This window comes from Cynocephalus volans, chromosome 6 (genome assembly GCF_027409185.1).
Source record: "Cynocephalus volans isolate mCynVol1 chromosome 6, mCynVol1.pri, whole genome shotgun sequence".
NCBI lineage: Eukaryota > Metazoa > Chordata > Mammalia > Dermoptera > Cynocephalidae > Cynocephalus > Cynocephalus volans.
The window spans coordinates 140,967,082-140,994,748 of record NC_084465.1 but is presented as its reverse complement, the minus strand read 5'-3'; the positions used below and the strand labels follow the sequence as shown (position 1 = coordinate 140,994,748).

The 27,667-nt window shown below is 36.5% G+C and overlaps 1 protein-coding gene across 2 annotated transcripts in view; it reads left to right on the top strand.

Annotated features, from left to right (window-relative positions):
* Positions 1-27,667, top strand: part of DNAJC1 (DnaJ heat shock protein family (Hsp40) member C1) — a 222,900-nt gene that overhangs the window by 759 nt on the left and 194,474 nt on the right. The gene's annotated exons all lie outside the window — the stretch shown is intronic.

Below are 27,667 nucleotides of genomic sequence, written 5' to 3'. Positions count from 1 at the left end.
CCATCTCTTTGTTCTGGCATTCTGGGGAAGACCCCCGCACTCCCACCCCAACCCCCAGCTATGCTGGAGGAAGAAGGAAGAGTGGAGGTGTTTTTGTTTGTTTGTTTTGTTTTTTTCTTCACACCTACCCTTTCCTTTCCTGCCCTCCTGAATGGGAGGAGTAGCCATGTCTCACCCTAAATTGTCATCTTCCCACTTAAACTAGTCCTTATTCTTATTTCAGCTGCCTCCTTTCTCCTTCCTTTCCGAGACGATAGGAATGCAATTTAGGTCAGTGTCTGTGCTGCAGAAGTTTTTCTTGCATTGTACTTTGTGATCTTTTTAGCCTGTTAGATAGGGGGTTGTGTCTCAGTTGAGAAATCTGGAAGAATTTAAGGCCTCTACCAGGTTGGTCCCGGAACTCATAGGAGGAGTTATTAAGCTTTGGGGCAGTAGAGGTACTTGGGGTACTTTGGAAAAGAAGCCCAACTAGTAGCACAGGATCAGCTTCTTTTCTTTTTTTTCTTTTGTTTCCTGTTTTAGCTTCTAGAGTTAACCTGTAAAATCCGTTTGTTGCCTTTTATTTCAACCATTGAGAGAGGTTGAGTGAGGATAGATATCCAGTCCCTACCTGAAGCCCCGTGCCAAGGAGGAGGACATTTCACTGATTTCGGGATTATGGAGAAAGACTTAGAATTTCACACTATCTGATTGAGCCCTTCATACAATGCTTTAATAGTTATGCGTGTAAAAAAGAAATTAAGGTTTGCCAACAGTTGTCATTCAAGGCACACTTCACGTGACTAGATATGTAATTGCACATTTCTCTCCCATAAGTTATAAATTTGGGTGAACTATTGAACTTATGCTAAATAGAAATTTAATTTTCAAACAGTGTATTTTCATTACTTCCATTATGCAGTGTAAAATTGCTAGGTTTCCGTGGCACCATAGGTTTAACAATTTTTATTTTTGTGAGAGTTATATAGTGTAAGCATTTCACACTTCAAATTCTTATGTGTGAACAGTTTTGTAATAACTATGTTTATGATCTGTCACCTGGTGCCACTTCCTGCTTATGGAGAGAAAATATGCCTCATTTTCAAAGTAAATGATGATGTAATAATGTGTAAAAATAATTCGTAAGATTATAATTCTGAAGACTAACTTTTAAGAATGCCTTTAATATCAGGAATAATTGTTTAGAATTTATTATGATCGATTACATTCTGTAGCTAGACAGTCTTACACGTAACCTATCCAAAGACCTTGAAGATGCTTCCCAGTTTTCATGGAAAATTAGGCCGCTTTAAAAGAATACAGAAATTAGTAGCAGTAGTTTAAAATTTAGATTATGTAATCTAGCTTTGCATGTGAACTCTCATACAATTTTCATTTATAATTTCATGCAACTTAATTTGCAGAATTAAAAAAAAACACTGTGAACAGCCAGAGCACTTAACTATATGGTCAAAGATGGGGAAATAAAGAAGCATTGATAATTGAGAAGATTCTTTGTTGAGGAAGAATTTGAAAAGAAGGATCCAGAAAATTGTTTTAATCTGTTTTTCTCTATCCAGCTGTGTTGAAATTGGAAAGAATGCCAGAAGGAATTATATTCTATCTAAGCAGAGAAACTGATTGGAACAAGTTCTTTACGTTGAATCTTAACTTTCTTGAAAGACTTTCAGGTGACCAGAAATTTGGTAGAGACAAATACAGCCTGTCTGAGGTCTTTAATGCATAATTTTCAAGCCAGAGCCAAGCAATCTCTTGGTGACTAGCCAGACATGAAAGACCAGAACAAAGAAGGTAGGCTACTCAAAAGTGGTGACCTGGCTCTATGTACTAATCAGTTTTTTTGTTGTTGTTCATTCAACAGATATTTATTTTGTGCCTACTAGATTTTAAGCATTGGGAGTTGGATTTTATATAAAACAAAACCCCAGCCTCGTGAAACTTATAGTTTGGTAGGGGGAAACAACTAGTGAACAACCAAACAAGTAAATATTAATATCAGATGATCAGAGAAGACCTCTGAAGGAACTTAGGGAGTGAGCCAGGTGGATAATTGATGTGTCTTAGTCTGTTTGAACTGCATAACAAAATACCGTAAACTGTATAGCTTTTCAACAACAGAAATTTATTTCTCACAGTTCTGGAGGCTGGGAAGTCTAAGATTAAGGTACCAACAGATTCTGTGTCTGGTGAAGGCCTTTGGATTCATAAATGGCACCTTCTTGCTGTGTCCTCACATGGCAGTGGGGGCAAGGCAGCTCTCTGGGGCCCCACCTTAAAATACTATCATATTGGGGATTAGGTTTAGACATGAATTTTGCAGGGACACAGACGTTCAGACTGTAGCATGGTTAAAGAGCATTCAAGGAAGAGTAGACAGTAAGTGCAGAGGCCTTGAGGCAGGAGCTTGTTTAGTGTTTGAGGACTAGCAAGTCAGCCTGTGTGGCTGGAGCAGAGTGATCAAGGAGAACAGTAATAGGAGATGAGATCAGAGCCATAGGGGGTTAAGGGAAGATCATGCAGGGCTTTGTAAACCATTATAATGACTTTGGCTTTTACTTATAAGTTGGGGATCCACTGGGATGAGGGGGAAGTTGAACCGAAGAGATACATGATTTGACTTAAGTTTCAAAATAGTCCCTTTATTGTGTTTAGGATAGTCTGTAAGGCAGTTTCTTAGAGGAATAATTGTGGTGCATAGTGTAGAGTGGACCTGGCTGGTAGCAATGGAGGTGGTGCAAAGTGGTCAGATTCTGGATTTAATTTGATCATAGAGTTGACAGGTTTGAGTGTGGGATGGAGAGAAAAAGAGAAGTTGAATGTAATTCTAAAGATTTTGGCCCCAGTAACTGGAAGGATGCGGTTGCCATGTATTAAGATGAGGAAAACTGAAATAAGAATCTGGTTGGGGGAAAATCAGGAATCTGGTTTTTGGTTGTGCTGAATTTTGGGTCTTTGTTAAACATTCAAGTGGAACTGGCATATAGGCAGTTGGTTATTCAGGTCTGGAGTTACAAGAAGAAAAGTTGGGGCTATAGATATGGATTTGGGAGTTCCTGTCACTTAGAAGGTAATTTGAAGCCACAAAATTAGATGAGTTTACCAAGGGAGTGAATGTGAAAAGAGAAGAGAAGAGATTTGGGGGCTAAGCCTTGGGGATTCCAAACTTTAATGGTCAGGAAGATGAAGAGGAGCCAGTAAAGTGGATTGAGAAGGAACAGCCAGAGAGGTAGGAGGCAAACCAAGAAAAGGCTTTCTTTCAAGTCAAGTAAAGAAAGTATTTCAAAGAGGTGGAAGCGATCAGCTGAGTTAAATGATAATGATAATTCAGATAATATGAGTTCTGAGAATTGACTGTTGGATTTAACAATGTGGAGGTCACTGACTACCTCAGCAGGAGCTGAGTTTCAGTAAAGTTTGGTTAGATTGGGTTCAGGAGAGAATGAAGGGGAAGAATTGGAGACAATTGATATAGAAAAAATTTTTGAGGGGTCTGTGTCCTAAAGTAGAAGCCAGGGATGGCAGTGACTGACTGTGGCATCTTCTTTATCACCTTACCTACGAGTTCTGAGATAGTCAGCTCAGTCATTTTCTAACCTCTATAACTGGAATAACAGATGGCTTTTAGAACTTGGACCAGGCCACCTCCTGGCTTTATGGCCTTGGACAAGATAATTGCCTCATTTTAAGACAGATGGTATCTTATTTATTTACCTCATAGTTAGGCACATAGTTGATATTTAAATATTTATTGAATGAAACAATATAAACATTGTAACTAAAACTAAACTGTAATTCCCCATATTAGTATTTGCTTGACAGTTTTTACTCAATAGGTTATATTTATATATGGTTTTGTACAGCCCTCATACAGCAAAAGAATCTCTTTCCATGTATTCCTAGATTTCAAGTTGGTTCTAGAAGTTTAGGAAGGGGTTCCAGAAGTCTTTAGGGGAAGAGTGTATACAAATGACATATTAGTGGTTCATCCTGTTTTTTAGAATGACTTTAATTGTTCATAGGGCATTCCAATTTGGATATTGCATCTTTTTTTTTTTTTTTTTATCATTTTTGTGACCGGCCGCACTGCGCGTGAGCGCACTGGCCATCCTTATATAGGATCTGAACCCGCGGCGGGAGCAGTGCTGCGCTCCCAGCGCCGCACTCTCCCTAGTGCGCCATAGGGTTGGCCCTGGATATTGCATCTTTTCAGAGGATATGTGGGGAAGATGAGAGGATTGTGGGAAGAAAGATATGCTATTGAAAGACCTTGTATTAGTAACTCAAATTCTATCTAGGTCCCTGCACAATATTTATGTTTTGTCTAGCACCTCCTGCTTCTTGGACACCTGTGTTTCTTGTGGGGTCAATGGCAATTATGTATTTTTTTTCTATCTTTTGGAGCCATGACTTTCCTTATACTTTGTATAGTTAGTATTCTAGCCAATGATATATATTTCATATTTATTTAAAAATCTGTGAATTGAAATCATGACAATCTAAATTATCTTAAAATTTGCAGTATTTACTTTACGGTGAAGTCAGAGTTGTCTTCACTGTGCCAGCCAGTCATTACAGTCTCCTATTCATTCTCTCTTCATTCTCTTTCTCATATTTTATTTTATAACTTCATCCTTACATTCAGATGAATGCTGAAACTTGGTTATCAGAAGAAAAGCTATTGTTAAGTGACATGTGCTTATAAAATATTTGGATTTTAATTTTTCAATCAGAATTAATAAACCTTTTAAGCTCTTTCAACCTGTATTTTCATATGTACAGAATGTATAAATGTACAGAATGGTAGCCTATTTAGTGGAGGAATAATTGTTGCCCACTCATCCTATATCTAGGAAGAGGAACTTCCCTAAAGAAACACTGCTGATCTCTTGACCCACCTCTTACATTTTTCCATGGAGATGTGTGTTACCTTGTTGGAGAGTGATTGCCTTTGGTCTGTTTTCCTTGACTGGGAAGAGGTAATCAATCAAAAAGGTATGAGCAGTGGGAATCAGTCTTCAGCCCTCTCTGCAGAGACAAGTAAGGCAATTATCCTAACTTTTCTTACCCTCAAGCATGCTGTCTCAAAGTCTAGACTGGACAGGAGAGGGAAAAAATCGCTAGCAAGCCCATTTGTCCCTTGCATCTAACCTGTATTCTTCAGTTGCTTTATCAGAAATGAAGGTGATATTTTATCTCTACCCTCCTAGTTCCTGTGTACTCTTAGTTTTTTGGATGGGAAAAAGCAGAGCTGTTAACGGGGCCTTCTGAAACTCTGTCACAGTCTTTTTTAGAAATGAGGATGATGATCTCTTTCATAAGTGACTGAATTTGTACTGTGGTAATCAGTTATCTCTGATGATTCTTGTGGTGGAATCCACTGAGCTTGTGGTGTTAGTTGCATATAGTTCAATCTTTATTTAGTCTATTTTCTTATAAATGTGTGTTGTGTAATAAAATCTTCCGCATTTTAATTGTAAAATCCACAATTATTTTTTAATTTGGAAGGAGGGAGATATACAAAATCTGGAATAGTAGATAACCTTCCAGTCATTTGTATTTCTCATGTAGGCATATCATACATAGAGTTAGAGCCGAATAAATACTTGTTGAGCTCTATACATCTTTGCATCATATTGGATTATCATAAAATTAGTTTACTTCTTAAGTAAACTAATTACAATGTTTAATCTAGTGTGGTAGTATAGTTCAGAGGAGGTTACCTGAGCATATTTTATGGGAAAAAGCAAGTCTATTGTGAAAATTTTGCCACATGTAATCTAGACCTGATAGAACAGAAATCTTTAAGTTGTAAGTTTCCTTTTATACTATTCTGAGGTTTGTTTTTTTTTTTTAATACTAATTATGAAAACACTCTTACAGTCTTTTATCTTTTATTATTCATAGAAAACTGCCTAACTTGAGCTAGGAAAGTCGAATTGGCTTCTGTTGTTACAACTACTTCTAGAGATATATTCTAAAATCTTATTATATAGGTCATCATTTTACCTAGCGATTGCCCTAATGTAGTGAATTTCAAAATCGTGTTTGGTTCAGTGTCATGAATGAAATAGAGGGTAGGGTGGTGGTAAGGTTAGATATTAGACTTGGTGACTGCTGAAAGGAGAATTTATGTGGCAGTTACAAGTAGCACTAATACAAATAGTTTAATAAAATGCTTAGTGTCTATATTAAGCCTGTTCTCAACTTTGTTATGTTTTCTATCAGTGAACTGCTTATTCCATAAACTGCTACTATATGGTTTTAGGAATCTTTTTCTAAGTCCATCGTTATTGGATCTATTTGGACAACAATGATACCAATTAATTCCATCCATAATTAAAACAATTCCAAAGCCTTTCTTGCATAGAGTTGTACAGAGATAAAGGAAAGGAGTTGCAGTGAAAAGAGAGGCTTCTGATTGGGGGAAGCAGGATCCTAGATCATTTTATAATGAAGCTATAGTCATATATATTTTCAAAAACCTTTATTTTCATCAAAACTGTGAAAGATAGGTCCTATACTAATGAATATAAAAATATGATTACTATATTGTAAATAATACAGTAATAGGTATTCCATCTTAAGAGCTAAATATTTGGGTTTTGAGATCGAATTTTTTTGTCTAAGAGAGTCATTAGAACTTAATTAAAGTTTTAATCTAGAATTTCATTCCCATCCTATATAATACTAAATTAAGTAAGATTAGCGTTCATTCACTTATTCAGTAAGTGTTTCTGATTACTATCATCTAGCACTGGAATCTCATATATAGTAAGGCATATTGCAGAAGCAAGGACATGCCACATTTTCTATTTCTGGTTAGGGAGAAAATGTGTATGAAACAATATGCTTCATTATTAAATGGATGACCATTTTATTGCTAGTAAGACATAAGCTCTTTGCTGTCAGCTAATAGACTTTGAGCTGTTTAATATTAAAGCTAAGAGTCTAAGATCAAGAATTAAATAAAGGACATGTCATAGTATAAGCAGCAGTATTAAATGGAAAAGAAGCAGTATTATAATGCCACCGAAAGCAAACACTAGAATTCTAAAAAGGAGTAATTTTCTTAGTTAAACAAATTACAGAATACATACAACTAACTCCTGGTTATAGAAGGTACAAGAATTTTAAAACGCTATATGAGACCCTACTGTGATGTGTGTAATGAGCAGTAGTCAAAGTAAGTTAAAACCAGAAAGAAAGTCTTTGTTGTCATTTACTGGGTAAGTCTGAACAGACCATAGAGAAAGCTTAGAGTCTATATACATGCCTGCTAAGGAACGTAGATATTTCTTATTTCTAGCCAAACCTTAAGAACTTTATTTATGCCATTAAAATATGACAAGTTAATGAAACTGTCCCATGACCAATTGAATCTATAAATTACCAAGAAAACTGACTTGGAGTTTTTTTAAAATTGCTAATCTTATTAGCAGTTATTTTCAATTACCACACTTTTACTTAGCAGGTAGAAGATTAGTATTTAGGTTATTTTCTGACTTTAAGTGGTGTTTTATGTTAATAGTGGTTAAATTTGATTTACAGAAGTTAATATATATGTATAATATAGGAAGACTGGAAATTGTGATTTTGTAGTTGATTATATCACATCTTATAGTATTTCTGTTTGAATCTTTTATCTGCAATAGGAAATAGACTTCCTGTGTTTAAAAAAGCACTTTAGTTTAAACATTTTATAAAGTTCAAATGATTGCCATGTCTGTGGTTGCATAGTAGTTGTACAGAATGAATGTGTGACTGTTTATATCACACCTTTGGAAGTATATAAGATTTAACTGAAGTAATTCAAGTTGATATAGAAAGTAGTTATTGTTCAAAGCTTCACAATGCTGCCGTCTCTGAAAATATCATAAAATCTTCTTGTTTTGAATTGCTTTCAAAACCTGCAGCATGTTCTTGACGTGATCCTCTTTAATAGTAAATCTTTAAGTTGGATTTGAGTTTTGACTATAGCTAATAGTCATTTGGAACTAAATTTAGTTTCTAAATTAGGTTAGCAAGCTCAGGTAAGTACAATTTATATTGGTAAAGAGATCTGAATATAAATTTCATGTAAAGTTCATAGACTGGCTTGAGGACTGTTCACAAAGAAGAGTCCCAGACTGTAAGTTAGTACAACCACTATGGAAAACAGAATGGAGGCTTCTCAAACAACTACAGATAGATCTTCCATACAATCCAGCAATCCCACTTCTGGGTATATACCCAAAGGATTGGAAATCATCATGTCGAAGGGATACCAGCACTCCCATGTTCATCACAGCTCTGTTCACAATAGCCAAGATATGGAACTATCGTAAATGTCCATTGATGGATGATTGGATAAGGAAAATATGGTATATATATACACCATGGAATACTACTCTGCCATAAAAAAGAATGAAATTCTCTCATTTGCAACAACACAGATGAGCTTGGAGAAACTTATGTTGAGTGAAATAAGCAAAGCACAGAGTGATAACTACCATATGTGCTCACTCATAAGTGGGAGCTAAGAGAGAAAGAAGGAAGGAAAGAAAGACCACAGTGATGTGTTGGACTTGCAAAGGGACAGAGCATACCCTGGGATACAAAGTGGAATTGTGGGGGAAGGGAAGGGGGAGGGAGGTTGGGGATAATTGGGTGGGGGACATGGGGTAAAATCACAATTTGTGGTAATGGGCATGCTGCCAGTATGGATCTGGCCATTACATCTTAGGCACCAGTGGTGACAGTTTGCTTTGTATGCCATGAATATTCATAACCAATAAAAAAAATTAATTTAAAAAAAAAGTGCCAGAGAAGTTTTGAGTGGTATCAACGTGAAATAGATCTGTGGCCTTATAAGGTAACTGAGTGTATTGGGGTAAATGACTTTTGGACTACTTATTACTTTGTGGGCAGCAATTTTTTTAATTGCCTACAGGAGAAAAATGTGTAAATAAAAACAACCTTAATTTTAGAGAAATGGGAAAATACTGAGCTAGAAGAAAATATTCTAATTATCTGCCTGCTTTTAATATTAAAAACAAAAATCATGAAAGTATTCATTATGTAATATTTCTATAATAAAGCTAGTTAAAGCAGAATGGCAGAGGAGTTCGATTAAATATTAGAGATAGAGGCAGTAGTTGAGAATACTGCTGATGGAGAAAGTAGGAAGTACACAGGGAAGGGAAAAGTACACAGAAAATGCACAAATACAAATATAAATGGGAATGGGGTAATATCTCCATCTTGTGGCCTTCTTTGGATATTACCATTTAAAATGTTGGAGGGTTGTATTTTCACAACTGTAGGCATAAGTAAGAATACAATACGAGACGGGTGAAAATATAATACAATATGAGACAGGTGAAAATATAATACGGGTCCAGAGATTTCTTGTAGTATTTTGCAGGGACCTTTTAAGACTGAGCTTCCCAGTTAGTGTGCTGCAAGCAACTGTGCTGACATAGTGTTGCTGTCCCTTGAGCAGCCTTCAAAGTTTACTCCAGTGTGTCTTACAAATATAATGTTCTGTGAAGTGCCATGGTATGAAGAGGTTGGAAAAGCTCTGCTAAGGCATGCAGTTCTGACGTTTTTCTTTCAGGAGGAAGTTTATAAGTGTGTGTGTATTATATAAACATATATATATTATATATATACATTTATAAGTATATATGTATAAAGTAAATATGAGGATACTTGAAAAAAGTTTTTGGAAAAATAGAATTGAAAGATAATACAAATCTTTCCATGAACTTTTTTAAGTACCCTTGTATATATAAAGTAAATCTATATATGTGTGTGTGTATATATATATATAAACATTAAATTGTCCTATAAAATTAGTCTTATCAAAATCTTTTCCAAACTAAAGATCCTTATTTAGCTCTTGTAGAAGCAAAAGTATTGTTTAACACATGGGCGAAGGAATCTAGGTAGAGAAGGAATCAAGAAGTCTAATGAATTAGCATCCTTCAGTTATTTGATTACTTTGGATGGCAGGATGACCATTAAATGTTACCATGGTTTGTAGTAACTCAGAGGAATACTTTAATGATCTGTAACCATGTTCTGTATGAAGAGGGTACAAATGACTTTGTAATGTATAAATATGCAATTTCTAGGTAGCCTAAAGTAATATTTTGTGATACTAGGAGATAAGATAATACTGTATTTACAAATCTTGACATAGGTATTTCAGATTTTTTTTTTTCCTTTTTTTGTGACCGGTAAGGGGATCGCAACCCTTGGTGTGGTGTCGCCCACACCGCGCTCAGCCAGTGAGCGCACCCAGCCATCCCTACATAGGATCCGAACCCACGGCGGGAGCGCCACTGCGCTCCCAGCGCCGCACTCTCCCGAGTGAGCCACGGGGTCGGCCCCATATTTCAGATTTTTGACAGTGACAGACTTTTTCAGACCACTGATCCTTTAGAGCAGAACTGTGCAATAGATACATGAGGTAATTTTAAATTTTTAGAAACCGTATTTTAAAATGTAAAAAAGAAACAGGTGAAATTTAATAATATGTTTTCTTTAACCTGATGTATCAAAAATATTATTTCAACATATAATCACATTTTCAGAAATTATCAATGAGATATTTCATATTCTAGCTTTTTGTAACTAAGTCTTCAAAATCTGGTGTGTATTTTACATTTGTACTTCTAGCATACCTCAGTTCAGAAGGTATACCTCAATTCAGCTCAATTTTGATTGAAAATGCCTGATCTGTATTGAGATTTCATAAAATGTACAGCTAACAAGTATATTCATGTACCCAAATTGTTCCAAACATACTTAAGAGTTTCCTGTAACTGAATCACGTATCAGTTTTTAAATTTAAATATGAAAATTAAAAATTTGATTTCTTAGTTGTACTAGCACATTTCAGGTGCTCAAATATGGCTAAGGGATATTGAATAGCACATATTGGATATCATAGCCTTAGAGAATTAACATTTCTGTGTTGTGTAGATATGGCTTAATATTTTGGGGTAAAATCACTCATTACTGTTTCCATTTTGTCAGAGGTATACTTTGTAGTTTTTTTTTGGGGGGGGGGGTTTGTATTTTAACCCAGTGTAGGTTTTGTTGTTGTTTTGTTCTATTTTTTAAGTTGTTCCAATTGTGTTAGATATTTTCTTCTTAGTAAGTTAACTGTACAGTTTTGTTCATGTTTTTCATTCATCTGTAAAGGTTTTGGTATTATGTTCATTCTGTTTTTCTAGGGACAATCGTTGTCTGAACCTCCATACATAGGATATTCCTGTCTGCTAAGGGTTGTTTCAGGTAATCAGTTTAATTCAAACTGATCACTTACTTTGCTGACTTGCCTGTTATATTTAATAATTCTTTGTGTTATTACCTTAATATAGGTCTTTAATGATGCTTTGACCAAGAAATCACCAGCGCTCCTACTTGGTAATATTAACTTTGAGGTTACCCATTCTATTTGTTCTGTAACTCATCCATCTAATATATTGCTAGCTATGAAATATTTTCCATATTCTCTGCTGTTATCTATTTGGATTATTATTTCTTTAATTAAATGATTTTAATAGAGATTTTTAAATGCAGTTCTATTTGTGTGCCAGACTGTTGGCTCTTTTTTTTTTTTTTTTTTAAAGATGGCCGGTAAGGGGATCTTAACCCTTGCATTGGTGTTGTCAGCACCGTGCTCCCCCAAGTGAGCTAACCAGACATCCCTATATAGGGGTCTGAACCCGTGGCCTTGGTGTTATCAGCACCACACTCTCCCAAATGAGCCACAGGCTGGCCCCTCAGACTGTTGGCTCTTCATAATACTAATTAGGGATTCCAAAGTCATCTCTTTTTATTAGTTGCCCCTTCTACCTCTTCATAGCTCCTAATGAGTACTGCTTTTCTTTGGACTGAATACTTAATTACCAATCTTTTTGCCTTTGCCTTCTATAATTTCATAAGCGACTGAGGAAAAGAAGTATCTCTTAATGTTGACACAGTTTTTATACCTCCTTAGTTACTGTTATTTCAAATAGAATTGGTACAAGAAAGAAATTGCATCTGGATTTGACATGTTAAAAATTCTATGCTGAGGGAAAACAACGCAAAACAAAAATTAAGGGACCCATAATAGAATCCTGAAGTTGGATGAGACCTCAGCAATATCTATTTCCTTATATAGAAATATTTTTTGTATCGCTCCCAGAAGATGGTCTTTCAACCTCCTTGATTATGTCATCTTTGACAATACAGACCACAGAATTAATATAATTTAGGATGTGCCTAGAAGCTGTTACAGACTATTGAAGCAGGACTCCTGTGTGCAGTTGTGCAGGTTCTATATCTGCTTCAAACCTATCATTGTGATATAAAAATGTTTTCACTTTGGGATTGTAATGAAGAATCGCACATAGGCGGTTAAAGTGGGAAGTAAATAATTTCTCTTTGATAATTAAAATATTTCTGTAGGTGGAATTTTCATTTTCAGGCTCATCTTGAGTGAGTGTTTTCCTCCTTTCTGTTCACCTTTCCCTCTGCTTTATAATTGCTTTTACTCCTTTCCCTGAGATACCTAGACAAGAACTAAGCCTTATATAGGCAGCTTAGGGCTCCCTCCTGAGGTTATATTGGGGCCATTGCAGATCCATATACCAAGCTTGCAGGTCCGTTGGCCTGGTCTTGGCTGTGGGACTAAAACCATTGCCCTTTAATATCTCAGATACATAATATTTCATAAGCTGTAGCCTCAGGCAGTGGCCTTCTCACCTTTTACATTTTTTTTCTCCACAGGTGGTAGAGATCCACTGCAACCCCTGGTTTCAGACATCAAGCCTGGCTGTGATCCCAGGCATTTGTAGAGTGCTTTTATTCCTCATTACTCCATGAGAGTCAAACTTGTGGTTTTTCTGCCTACTTGTAGGCATGGAATCTAGTAGGCCTATCGCTTAATCCCTATTTATGGCTACACGTTTTCATTCGTTTTTGTCTATAGAGATACTTAACTATTTTTTGATCATGGCTATATATAGTTTTCTCTCTTTAAATTTTAGCATTGGTACATATTTAGTTTTCTCTCTTTAAATTTTAGCATTGGTACATGTTTCAAGTGGGGTTTAGGAGGAAGTCCCTCAAATACTTGCAGTGCCACTTTGATGCTGGAGCATTTTAAAAAGCTGTATTTCTTAATTATTTTTAATGCTAGTTTTCCTATTATCTTAGAACCTTTTACCACTTATCATCCAAAAGTACAAGTATAGTCAGGTCTATTATTCACATCAATTAAGAGGCTGTTACTTAGGGATAGTATACCATTCTGTTCTTCTTTCTTTCTGGCCACTATTCCCAGACTTTGTCCAAGTCTGGGTGGTAAAACAGGAATTACCATTTCTAAAATAATTGGATCCTATAATGTTTTAAATACAGTAATAGGTAGGTTCATTATCTCAGAGTGGCATATATGGTCCTGTTACTGGAGATGCCCAGAGGACAGTCCTGGAATGTCTTGAAACTCTCACCAGAAAAATATGCCAGGTGGGAAGATAGATATTGAAACTTGGGTACATGTCAGAAAAACCATGGGCTAGAGTAAAGTAATGGTCCCAGAGCTAAATTATATGCAGGTAATTTAATGTTGACCCTTTATAAAAATGTGCCACTCACAAACCTCTAAGACTTTTTCTTTCTGGACCTAAGTAATGTTTTGTTCTCTTATAATCAGTCTTCCAAGATTCACAAAACAAAATATAGGAGAGTGGGAGTTAGCCTTAGTGAAAACTTAATAATCAACTTGATGGACAATATTAAAATTATAGAATTTTAATGGATGTTAGCTTCGTAGAATTAAGAGTGATCCTTAATTTGAAGCTTTAAGCAGTTTATACAGTGCACTTTTGTAACATATTTTAAATGATTTATTTTAAGGAAAGAAATATGCAATTCAAATTTACAAGAGAAGATAAAGGGCCCTTTCATTTTGGATTTATAGGATTTAAATTTAATCAGTTTACATACAATTTGAGGGACACATTTATTTTCTAATTATTATATGCCATTAATATTAAGTTGTTAATCTAAGGTAAGTCTTTAAAGATAATAACATGAAAGAGAACAGTGGTGTAATGATCTTTTTAAAAGACATTTTCATTTATGGGCAATCATTGTGGCCTTTCTAACATGGATAACAGTATTGCCTCTGCACCAGTCCTCTGCAATAATGTTTCTAACCTTTGTTTTTGTGACAGAATAGAATATGCAGTTGCCTAGATTGTTATGAAATTCTGATAAGAAATCCTTTTTCTAATATTTGTTAATTTGTTAGTTCTTTTACAGCATCGTTAATAGTAAAGAATTGGAAACAATCAAATTCTAAGAGTAGAGGAATGTTCGAGTAAATATTTTTGGTGTAATATGTAATAATTGTTAACATAAGTAACAATACATAGCAACATGGAAAAATACTTATAATGTAAATGAAAAAAAGCCAAATATCAAGTTGTATTCGCATTTGATTATAATGTGTAGGAATTATATATATATACACAAGGGCAAGAGAGAAACATGGGCTAATGAGAACCATTTGAATTGTGGGGCTGGCGGAATTTTATTTAGAGTCCTGCTAATATTACTAACATATACTCATGTAAATTCTATTATTTTGGAAAGAAGAGTACTGTACAGTTAAATCACAGTTGGATTAAATAACAAATGTTTTCATGTTTATGACATAAATTGTATGGATTATAAGTGGGAAATTAAATAAGACAAAGGTTTTAGATGAAAAAACATATTTCACCTTTAGATTAATTCATGATATAGAAATATATGTTTATTTTGTTATTTAAAAAATATTACCAAATAATTTCTAATAATGATTTCAATGAATCACAAACCTATTTCATTATAATTTTAAGAGTTAGGGTAAAATGAAGTAGATTTATGGACTGTGTTGAATAAAAGTAGTTGTAAATATCCTTATAATAAGATATGGTTATAATTCTACATTCTGATAAGCAAACACCGTGCTATCCTGGCCAAGAAAGCCAACTAATAGGTTTTGAGAATGAGACCACAGTTTGGGGCTTCTAATCTTTGTATTACTCTTCTGATGCTTTCATACATACCATATCTCTTTAATTCAATATTATATACACTCCTGAACAATCAACTACATTGTAGGCTATTTATAACCCTTTAAGTCCTCACAGTGCTTGTAGTTCAAAGGTGTGCTGTCCAATACTAGCCACATATGGCTATGGAGCACTTGAAATGTGGATAGACTGAGAACGTGAATTTTACATTGTATTTAACTTTAATTAATTTAAAATTAAATTTGAAAAACTGGAGGAATTTAAAATATTTTCCCATTATACATAACTTTATTATTTGGGTAGGACTGTATTTCACTTTAACCATCAAAAATTTAGCTTATGAATTGAGATGTGCTATAGAAAAATAAATATACACTGGATTTTGAAGACAGTATGAAAAAAGTAAAATATTTCGATAATTTTAAATATTGCTTACATATTGAAAAGATAATATTTTGAATATATTGGTTTAAATAAAATACATTCTTAAAATTAATTTCACCTGTTTTCTTTTTACTTTTTAAAATGTAGCTAATAGAAAATGTAAAGTTATACATGTGACTATTATATTTTTATTGGGCAGTATTGGTTTATTGCAGGGATAGATAAACTGCAACTTGCCCCTGGCTTAGACCCCTAGTTTAGAGCTATTTTCATATGTGTTTTCTAATATAGCATATATTAGTATAGTAATAGACACATATGTTAATGAATAAATATATACAATTCAGATATTCATGTAGAGAGAAATTAAAAATTTTTTCCTGATGGGTCATATGATCAAATATATTTGAAAGCTACAGTTTAGAGGATGCTGTGAAAAAAAAAAGAGAGAGAGAGATGAGACACAGGACTTTTGGAATGGAGTAAGGAGCTCAGCAAATCTGCTCTCCCAAAACAATGGTCAAACTTGACAAAAGTGTAAAAAACAGTGATTTCAAGACTCTGAAAGTTGACCAAATGCATACAACAAATTGAGAAAATTTGTTTAAAAAAACAAATGAGGAAAGCTAGGGAACTTCAGGTAAGATAAGTCAAGAGCCTGTAGCATTTTAGCCAGGATTGAACCCATCTCTCCTTCCAGCTCATCTGTGAGCTGTGAGAACCAATAGCTTCACTGCTGGAAGAGGTTGATTTGGTTTGGAGTAAAGCATCGAAAAATTTCATGCCCCTGTATGTAGCTGGGAATAGCAGCTGTCTCAGTAGCAAACAAATGGGGAAGGCCAAGATCACAGCCTCCCTGAGGTTATTATCCTGGATGGGACAAGAAACATTCCCGCAGACTAGCCAGAATATTAACAGAGATATCCAGAGAATGAGACAGTCATAGTGGGCCTTGATAAGATCCAACATATCTGTGACCATATGGAAGGCTACACATATGTACAAGGATGTCTGCACACTCAGGAGGAAATGAAGAGGGCCCTAGCCATTCATACATTCCTGGCTGAACACAAGGTCTTCTGCATGTGCAGAAGACACACAAGAGGGTCCAGTGGAAAGTAAGAGCTTTGGCAGACTTATAAAGTGCCTAAACTTTTAATGTGTCCCCCAACACATTACAACAGATTACAACACATTACACAGATCCATCAGCAGAAAGCCTTGTTGGCCCAAAGTGTTTAAGCAAAACATCTGACTGATGATTGGCTAATCACTAATCTGTGTTGATGCAGGAGCAATATTTAGAAAATCAGACTTAAAAATAAAAACAAGGAAAAAAATTACGAGCACCAATTTCAGTGCACACTATAGGCAAGACCAATTCCATAGAATAATCCTAAGCAAGAAACTAAAAAAACAATAAAAGCAACAACAAACCCCAATGTATGCATTGTGGGGCTAAGAGGAGAGTATGAATCTAAAGTTGCCCCAATATATTATCAAAATATACAGTTTTCAATAAAAATTATGACACATACAAAGGAATAAAAGTGTGACTCATATCAGGAAAAAAGCAGTAAACTGTCATTAAAAGGGCCCCAATGTTGTACTTAATGCAAAATCTTCCCAGCTGCTATTATAAATATGTTCAAAGATATAAAGGAAATTATGTTTTTTTAAAAAATATGATGATAGTGACTAAGCAAATAGAGAATATCAATAAAGAGGTAGAAATTTTGACAATAGAATCAAATGGAAATTCTAGGGTTGAAAAATAACTGAAATGCAAAATTCAGTAGACGGGATCACCAGCAGATTTGAGATGACAGAAGTATTAGTGAACTTGAAGATACATCAATAGAAATTATTCAGAAAGAAAAAAGAATGAAAAAGAATAAACAGAGACTGAAAGACCCTGTTGGACCGCCTCAGCTTTAAATATCTATATTAGAAAAGGAGAAAGATTTCAGATTGATAACCTAAGCTTATGCCTTCAGATCCTAATGGGGAACAAAGAGTAAACTAAACCCAAAACAAGCAAAAGGAAAGAAATAATAAAGATTAGAGTACAGACCAGTGAAATACAAAACAGAAAAATAATAGAAAAATCAGTGAAATCAAAAGTTTATCCTTTGAAAAGATTAACAAAATTGATCAAGAAGAAAAGAAAAAGAAATTACCAACTTGAGTAATGAAAGAGGGTGTATCACTGCCGACCTTACAGAAATTAAAGTGATTGTAAGAGAATACTATGAGGAACTTTGCCAATAAATTAGACAACTAAGGTTAAATGGACAAAGTCCATTTACCAAAACTGTCTCAATAGAAAATCTGAATAGACCTATAATAAACAGATAAATTGAATTAGTAATTAAAAATCTTCCCACAAGATTATATCAAACTAAAGAGCTTCTGCACAGCAAAAGAAACAATTGACAGAGTTAAAAGACAACCAACAGAGTGGGAGAAAATATTTGCAAAATATACATCTGACAAAGGATTAATATCCAGAATATATAAGGAACTCAAACAACTTTACAAGAAGAAAACAAGCAACCCAATTAAAAAATGGGCAAAAGAGCTAAGTAGGCATTTCTCTAAGGAAGATATACAAATGGCCAACAGACATATGAAAAAATGCTCAACATCACTCAGCATCCGGGAAATGCAAATCAAAACCACACTGAGATATCATCTAAACCCAGTTAGGATGGCTAAAATCCAAAAGACTCTGAATGATAAATGCTGGCGAGGTTGCAGAGAAAAAGGAACTCTCATACATTGTTGGTGGGACTGCAAAATGGTGCAGCCTCTATGGAAAATGGTATGGAGGTTCCTCAAACAATTGCAGATAGATCTACCATATGACCCAGCTATCCCACTGTTGGGAATATCCCCAGAGGAATGGAAATCATCAAGTCGAAGGTATACCTGTTCCCCAATGTTCATTGCAGCACTCTTTACAATAGCTAAGAGTTGGAACCAACCCAAATGTCCATCATCGGATGAGTGGATACAGAAAATGTGGTACATGTACACAATGGAATACTACTCAGCTACTCAGCTATAAAAACGAATGACATACTGCCATTTACAACAACATGGATGGATGGATGGACTTTGAGAGAATTATATTAAGTGAAACGAGTCAGGCACAGAAAGAGAAATACCACATGTTTTCAATTATTGGTGGGAGCTAAAAATTAATATATAAATTCACACACACACACACACACACACACAAAAACCGGGGGCGGGGGGGAGAAGATATAACAACCACAATTACTTGAAGTTGATACGACAAGCAAACAGAAAGGACATTGTTGGGGGAGAGGGAGGAGGGAGGGAGGTTTTGGTAAGGGGCAACAATAATCAACCACAATGTATATCGACAAAATAAAAGTTAAAAAAAAAAAAATAATAAAATCAAAAAAAATAAAATAAAAAAATAAAATTACAACTGAAAAAAAAAAAATCTTCCCACAAAGAGAAGCCCATACCCACATGGCTTCTTTGGTGAATTCTATCATATATTTAAGGATGAGATAATTATAATCTTTCACAAACTTCCACAAAATAGGAGGGACTACTTCCCAACTCATTCTATGATGTATTACCCTGGTACCAAAGCCAGACAAAGATGTCAGAAGAAAAGAAAACTACAGACCAATAACCCTTGATGAATATAGACATAAAAATTTCCAGTAAAAATCTAGCAACATATAAAATGAATTAAACACCACGATCAAGTGGGATTTATCCCAGGAATGCAAGGTTTGTTTAGTGTTTGCTTAAGAAAATCAGTTGCTCAAGTATAAAATGAGAAGATCTGGTTTGACCTCAATAAAGATAAATGCTCACGTTTTAGTTGATCACATGATGAATTAGGCCAACAGTATGATACATCTCTTTTTAAAATCCAACTCTAATTTGCCTTAATAAACATATAGTGACTTGATCATGGAAAATGAGAAATTTAATGCAATCTATGTCAACATATAAACATTCCTGGTAACATACTTTAAGAGGTATATTAACAAAGAGTTTTAAAAGGGGAGCTACACATATAGTAGGGATTCTGGGAATCTTGTTTAAAGAAAAATGTACTTAAAAAAAGAAACATATTTAACATATTTAGTGTGAAAAGGAAAGGCTAAAGAGATGTGTGATCACTGACTTCAAATAGTAGATTTAAGAAATGTATTTTAAAACTATTTTTTACTTACGAATTTTCATTTTGAAATAATTCCAGACTTAATAAAATAGTGGCAAAAATAATACAAAATAGTGCAAAAATACAAATACAAAAATGTACAAAATACAAAATAATACAAAGAGTTCTCATATACCTTCCACCTAGCTTTCCCAACTGTCTTATATAACCTTAGAAAAATTAGCAAAACCAGGAAATTAACATTGATACAATATTATTAACATGTCTACAGATCTTAGTCACATTTTTCCAGCTGTCCCATTAACATCCTTTTCCTGGTACAGAATCACATACTTAGTTATCTCATTAATGTCCTTCACTCTGGGACAGTTCCTCAGTCTGTCTGTCTTTCTTGACTTTGACACTTTTAAAGAGTATTGGGCAGTTATATTTTAGAATGTTCCTCAATTTGGGTTTGTCTAATGTTTCCTCATAATTGAATTCAGTTTATACAAGTTTGGTGTGAGTACCGTGGAAGTAATGTGCCCTTTTCAAGTGTGTCATATTAGGAGGCATATGATATCAATATGTCTTACCACAGATGATGTTAATGTTGATTACTTAAGGTTAAGTGTCTGTTAGCTTTCTCCATTGTAAAGTTAATATTTTCTCTTTGTTATTTTCGTTGTGGGAAAGTACTTTGAGACTATGCAAATATTTTATTTCTCATAATACTTTTGCCTAGTAATTTTAGCATCCATTTTTTTTTTAAATTTTATTTTGTCGATATACATTGTGGCTGATTATTGCTCCCCATCACCAAAACCTCCCTCCCTCCTCCCTGCCCACCTCCCCCCCAACAATGTCCTTTCTGTTTGCTTGTCGTATCAACTTCAAGTAATTGTGGCTGTTATTTCTTCTTCCCCCTCCCCCCAGTTTCTGTGTGTGTGTGTGTATGTGTGTGTGTGTGTGTGTGTGAATTTATATATTAATTTTTAGCTCCCACCAATAAGTGAGAACATGTGGTATTTCTCTTTCTGTGCCTGACTTGTTTCACTTAATATAATTCTCTCAAGGTCCATCCATGTTGTTGCAAATGGCAGTATTTCATTCGTTTTTATAGCTGAGTAGTATTCCACTGTGTAGATGTACCACATTGTCCGTATCCACTCATCCAATGATGGACATTTGAGCTGGTTCCAACTCTTAGCTATTGTAAAGAGTGCTGCAATGAACATTGGGGAACAGGTATACCTTCGACTTGATGATTTCCATTCCTCTGGATATATTCCCAACAGTGGGATAGCTGGGTCGTATGGTAGATCTATCTGCAATTGTTAGAGGAACCTCCATACCATTTTCCATAGAGGCTGCACCGTTTTGCAGTCCCACCAACAATGTATGAGAGTACCTTTTTCTCCGCAACCTCCCCAGCATTTATCGTTCAGGGTCTTTTGGATTTTAGCCATCCTAACTGGGGTTAGATGGTATCTCAGTGCGGTTTTGATTTGCATTTCCCGGATGCTGAGTGATGTTGAGCATTTTTTCATATGTCTGTTGGCCATTTGTATATCTTCCTTAGAGAAATGCCTACTTAGCTCTTTTGCCCATTTTTTAATTGGGTTGCTTGTTTTCTTCTTGTAAAGTTGTTTGAGTTCCTTATATATTCTGGATATTAATCCTTTGTCAGATGTATATTTTGCAAATATTTTCTCCCACTCTGTTGGTTGTCTTTTAACTCTGTTAATTGTTTCTTTTGCTGTGCAGAAGCTTTTTAGTTTGATATAATCCCATTTGTTTATTTTTCCTTTGGTTGCCCATGCTTTTGGGGTCGTATTCATGAAGTCTGTGCCCAGTCCTATTTCCTGAAGTGTTTCTCCTATGTTTTCTTTAAGAAGTTTTATTGTTTCAGGGTGTATATTTAAATCTTTAATCCATTTTGAGTTGATTTTAGTATACGGTGAGAGGTATGGATCTAGTTTCATTCTCCTCCATATGGATATCCCGTTATCCCAGCACCATTTGCTGAAGAGGCAGTCCCTTCCCCAGTGAATAGGCTTGGTGTCTTTGTCAAAGATCAGATGGAAGTAAGTGTGTGGGTTGATTTCTGGATTCTCTATTCTATTCCATTGGTCAGTGTGTCTGTTTTTATGCCAGTACCATACTGTTTTGGTTATTATAACTTTGTAGTATAGCTTAAAGTCAGGTAGTGTTATGCCTCCAGCTTTATTTTTTTTGCTCAGCATTGCTTTCGCTATGCGTGTTCTTTTATTGTTCCATATAAATGTCTGGATAGTTTTTTCCGTTTCTGAGAAAAATGTCTTTGGAATTTTGATGGGGATTGCATTGAATTTGTATATCACTTTGGGTAGTATGGACATTTTCACTATGTTGATTCTTCCAATCCAAGAGCATGGGATATCTTTCCATCTTCTTGTATCCTCTCTAATTTCTCTCAGCAGTGGTTTGTAGTTCTCATTATAGAGATTTTTCACCTCCTTGGTTAACTCAATTCCTAAGTATTTTATTTTTTCGGTGGTTATTGTAAATGGGCAGGCTTTCTTGATTTCTCCTTCTGCATGTTCACTATTGGAGAAAAGAAATGCTACTGATTTTTGTGTGTTGATTTTGTATCCTGCTACTGTGCTGAAATCATTTATCAATTCCCACAGTTTTTTTGTAGAGGTTTTAGGCTGTTTGATATATAGGATCATGTCATCTGCAAACAGGGACAGTTTGACTTCATCTTTTCCAATCTGGATGCCCTTTATTTCCTTCTCTTCTCTGATTGCTCTGGCTAGTACTTCCAACACTATGTTGAATAGGAGTGGTGAGAGTGGGCATCCTTGTCTAGTTCCTGTTCTTAAAGGAAAAGCTTTCAGCTTTTCCCCATTCAGGATGATATTGGCTGTGGGTTTGTCATATATGGCTTTAATTATGTTGAGATACTTTCCCTCTATACCTAACTTATAGAGGGTCTTTGTCATGAATGAGTGCTGAACTTTATCAAATGCTTTTTCAGCATCTATAGAGATGATCATATGGTCCTTGTGTTTGAGTTTATTAATATGGTGTATCACATTTATTGATTTGCGTATGTTGAACCAACCTTGCATCCCTGGGATGAATCCCACTTGATCGTGGTGAATAATTTTACATATGTGTTGCTGTATTCTGTTTGCTAGTATTTTAATGAGGATTTTTGCATCTATATTCATCAAGGATATCGGCCTGTAGTTTTCTTTTTTGGTTATATCTTTACCTGGTTTTGGTATCAGGATGATGTTGGCTTCATAGAATGAGTTTGGGAGATTTGCGTGTGTTTCAATCTTTTGGAATAGTTTGTAAAGAATCGGTGTCAATTCCTGTTTGAATGTTTGGTAAAATTCTGCTGTGAATCCATCTGGTCCTGGGCTTTTCTTTGTTGGGAGCCTTCTGATAACAGCTTCAATCTCCTTTATTGTTATTGGTCTGTTCAAATTTTCTACGTCTTCATGGTTCAGTTTTGGGAGCTTGTGTGTGTCCAGAAATTTATCCATTTACTGCAGATTTTCATATTTGTTGGCATATAGTTGTTTATAGTAGTCTCAAATGATTCCTTGTATTTCAGATGAATCAGTTGTAATATCGCCTTTTTCATTTCTAATTTTTGTTATTTGAGTCTTCTCTCTTCTTTTTTTTGTTAGCCATGCTAATGGTTTGTCAATTTTATTTATCTTTTCAAAAAACCAACTTTTTGATTCGTTGATCTTTTGAATTGTTTTTTGGTTTTCAATTTCATTCAGTTCTGCTCTGATCTTAATGATTTCTTTCCGTCTGCTAACTTTAGGTTTGGATTGTTCTTGTTTTTCTAGTTCTTTAAGGTGAAGTGTTAGGTTGTTCACTTGCCATCTTTCTATTCTTCTGAAATGAGCGTTTAATGCAATAAATTTTCCCCTCAATACTGCTTTTGCAGTATCCCATAGGTTTTGGTATGATGTATCATTGTTTTCATTAGTTTCAATAAATTTTTTGATTTCCTGCTTGATTTCTTCTTGGACCCATATGTCATTAAGTAGAATGCTGTTTAATTTCCATGTGTTTGTATAGTTTCCAGAGTTTTGTTTGTTATTAATTTCTAGTTTTAATCCATTGTGGTCTGAGAAGATACATGGGATAATTCCAATTTTTTTGAATTTCTTGAGACTTGATTTGTGACCTAATATGTGATCTATCCTGGAGAATGATCCATGTGCTGATGAGAACAATGAATGTTCTGAGGTTGTTGGATGGAATGTTCTGTATATATCTGCCAATTCCAATTGGTCTAGAGTCTTGTTTAGATCTTGTGTTTCTCTACTGATTCTTTGCCTAGATGATCTGTCTAATAATGACAGTGGGGTGTTCAGGTCCCCTGCTATTATGGTATTAGTGTCTTTTTCCTTCTTTAGGTCTAATAGAGTTTGTTTTATAAATCTGGCTGCTCCAACATTGGGTGCGTACATATTTATGATTGTTATGTCTTCTTGATGGATCAGTCCTTTTATCATTAAGTAGTGTCCCTCATTGTCTCTTTTTATGGTTTTTAGTTTAAAGTCTATTTTGTCAGATATAAGAATAGCTACTCCAGCTTGTTTTTCTTTTCTGTTTGCATGGTAAATCTTTTTCCATCCTTTCACTCTTAGTCTGTGTGAATCTTTATGGGTGAGGTGGGTCTCTTGTAGGCAGCATATAGTTGGGCCCTCCTTTTTGATCCAGTCAGCCAGTCTGTGTCTTTTGATTGGGGAATTTAAGCCTTTTACATTAAGAGTTGTTATTGAAAGGTATTGATTTATTCCTAGCATTTTATTGGTTGTTTGGTTGTCTTAGGTGTCTTTTGTTCCTTGCTTTCTGATTAACTGTTTGGTTTCTGTGTTTGTTGGTTCCTTAGGTTGTAGATAGCATTTTTGTTTGCTTGTTTTCTCTTCATGAATGCCATTTTTATTATACTAGTGGGTTTTGATTTTTCTTGGGTTTTTATGGCAGTGATAGTTATTTTTCAGGAACCAAACCCAGTACTCCCTTGAGGATTTCTTGTAAGGGTGGTCGTGTGGTAGTGAACTCCCGCAGTTTTTGTTTGTCTGAGAAATAGACTATTTGCCCCTCATTTCGGAAGGATAGCCTTGCAGGGTAGAGTATTCTTGGCTGGCAATCTTCGTCTTTTAGTATTTTGAATATATCCTCCCATTCCTTTCTAGCTTTTAGGGTTTGTGATGAAAAGTCTGATGTTAACCTGATTGGGGCTCCCTTATAGGTGATTTGACGCTTCTCTCTTGCAGCTTTTAAGATTCTCTCGTTGTCTTTGAGTTTTGCCAATTTGACTATAACATGTCTTGGAGAAGACCTTTTTGGGTTGAATACATTTGGAGATCATTGAGCTTCCTGGATCTGAAGATCTGTGATTTTTTCTATACCTGGGAAGTTTTCTGCCACTATTTTGTTGAATATGTTTTCAATGCAATCTCCATTTTCCTCCCCTTCTGGAATACCCATGACTCGGATATTTGAGCGCTTAAGGTTGTCTGATATATCTCTCAGATTTTCTTCAATGTCCTTGATTCTTTTTTCTTTCTTTTTGTCTGCTTGTGTTATTTCAAACAGCCCATCTTCAAGTTCAGAGGTTCTCTCTTCAACTTCAACAAGCCTGCTGGTTAAACTCTCCGTTGTGTTTTTTATTTCACTGAATAACTTCTTCAGTTCAGCAAGTTCTGCTACATTTTTTTTCAGGACATTGATTTCCTTGTACATTTCCTCTTTCAGATCCTGTATACTTTTCCTCATTTCATCATGATGTCTAGCTGAGTTTTCTTGTATCTCATTCAGTTTCCTTAGAATTATCACTCGAAATTCCTTGTCAGTCATTTCAAGGGCTTCTTGTTCTATAGGATCTAGAGTTTGAGATTTATGAACTTTTGGTGGTGTGCTTTCTTGATTTTTTGTATTTCTGGTATCTTTCTTTTGATGTTTATTCATTGTGGCAGGGGGTTTCACAGTCCACCGGTTTGAGACTAATGACTAACTAATGTTAGTCAGATGTTGCTGTGGTTGCCAATTTCGCATGGCTACCTCTGTGACTGCTCAGTTGGCCTCTAGTTCCTTGTGTGTATGGTTGCCTCGGGTCTTGGGCCTCTCCCGGGAGCCATCTTTCTGGTCAGCTTGGACTCTGCTGGGCTGGTGGATCACGTACCACAGGGTGTGTGATCTCTGTTGAGCTTTCACTTCCTTTGCAGGACTTCTCCCTGTTCCGTGTGCTCTGGCCCAGGCTGTTGGACCGTGCAGTGGCGACCCCACAGGGTGTGTGGTTTCTGTCGAGTCTCCGCCTCCCTGGCCGCCCATCTTCCCACTCTGTGCGCACTGTGCTGGGCTGGGACGTGTCTTCTGCAGCCCTCGTCTATCAGCTGGGCCTTCAAGACCCTGCTCGGCACCGCCTCGCCCAGGAAGTCTACCAGGTTTCTGGTAGGCACAGACGACTGGTTGCTCTGGGTGCCTTTGTAGCACTGTGTAGATCTTTCTCGGGACTTGTTCACTTTTGTATCCCCCCGGCATGGACCAAGTCTAGCGCCCGCCTGCAGCCAGCTCTCTGGCAGGTTCAAGTGGACTTGGGACCTCTCCTACCACACTATTCCCAACCAGAAATTGGCTAGGCGTTTTTCCAAACTGGTGGCCGCAGAGACGGTATCTGCCTCCCAGTAACGGGAAGTTTATCAGGGGCCAGAGTCCAGGTTGTGGTGGAGTGACAGTCATCCCCACCCGTACTTCCTTGCCCTCCCGACACTGGCCGGGGATGCCCCATGCTACCAGCCCCGCCAGAGAACCGTGGAGGGAGTGGGAGGGGAGGCCGGCCCCCAGGCCACGGGAAGCCCCACGCCTGGGCAAGCAAGTGGGAAGGCTCAGTGAGGAGCCGAGCCGGGTGAGGAGGACAGGCTTGGCCAAGCCGGGCCGGAGCTGCCAGCACCTGGGAAAATGGAGGCAGCCCCGGGGCGGTGAGTGACCTGGTGATGCAGGCGGAAGACGGGTTGGCGTCAGCTCCCCAAGCAGGGTTGGGCCAGGGGTCACTCACAGGGCTGTGCCAGGTCGGGCACTCACTCACTGCCTCTGGTTTGTCGCCTTCCCTGTTCTCAGCCGCTGCCGCCACGGGCTGTTCAGTCGGTCTCGCGGCGCGGCTCGGGTGCTCCCAGGAATCTTCTTTAATGCCGGCCTGAAACCTCGAATCCTGAATAGGGCAGCTGGCCCCCTTCAGCGCAGCCCTGGCCTCCGGGATCCTGGCTGCATCCACAGCAGCCCTGGCGCCGTGTTCCCTGTTTAGAGACTCGCTTTTGCAGCTAAGAAACAGTTCTTTTCCTGCTTCACACTTCAAAGCTGTTGCCTGTAAATGAGGCAGCCTCTCCTGCCGGGGACAAGGTGGCGGTCAGCCCCCACGACCGGCCAGCAGCAGCGGTCCTCCCTTAAGAGATGGCGAGAGGAAGGTCCACAAGTTTCCCGGCTGCCTGAGGCCCAGTGGCCGCCTTTTCCACCTCAGCTACTCCGCGCCAACCGCCGCAGCCACCGCCATCTTGAAAACCTACTTAGCATCCATTGATGATTCTTGCCTGTAACCATTATTACTGTGATATTTGCCAAATGGTGATTTTTCTATTTCCATTATTCTTTCTATATAGATTAATTGGAATTCTACTGTAAGCAAGAGATATCCTGTCTCATAGATATTTAGTCAGTCATTTATTTATATCAGTACACTCTCATGAATATTTTATTCTATGGGTTATGTTACATCATTACTTTCTTGCTCATATTGTACCACTTTTGGCCATTGGGATCTCCTTCACCTTGGCCTCTGTCTTTTGACTTCTCCCTGTTAATTTTTAGGGCATTTTCTTATTTTCTGGCACCACAAGATGTTCCAGACTCATCTTGTACTTCTACTGCGTCTGTTCTAGAATCAGTCATTTCTCCAAGGAGCTCTGGTTCTTTTTATTTGAGAATAGTATTTAGAAACCAAAATATAGGCACGCTAAGTGTGATTGTTGCTTCTGAAGTGTCATCGTATCTA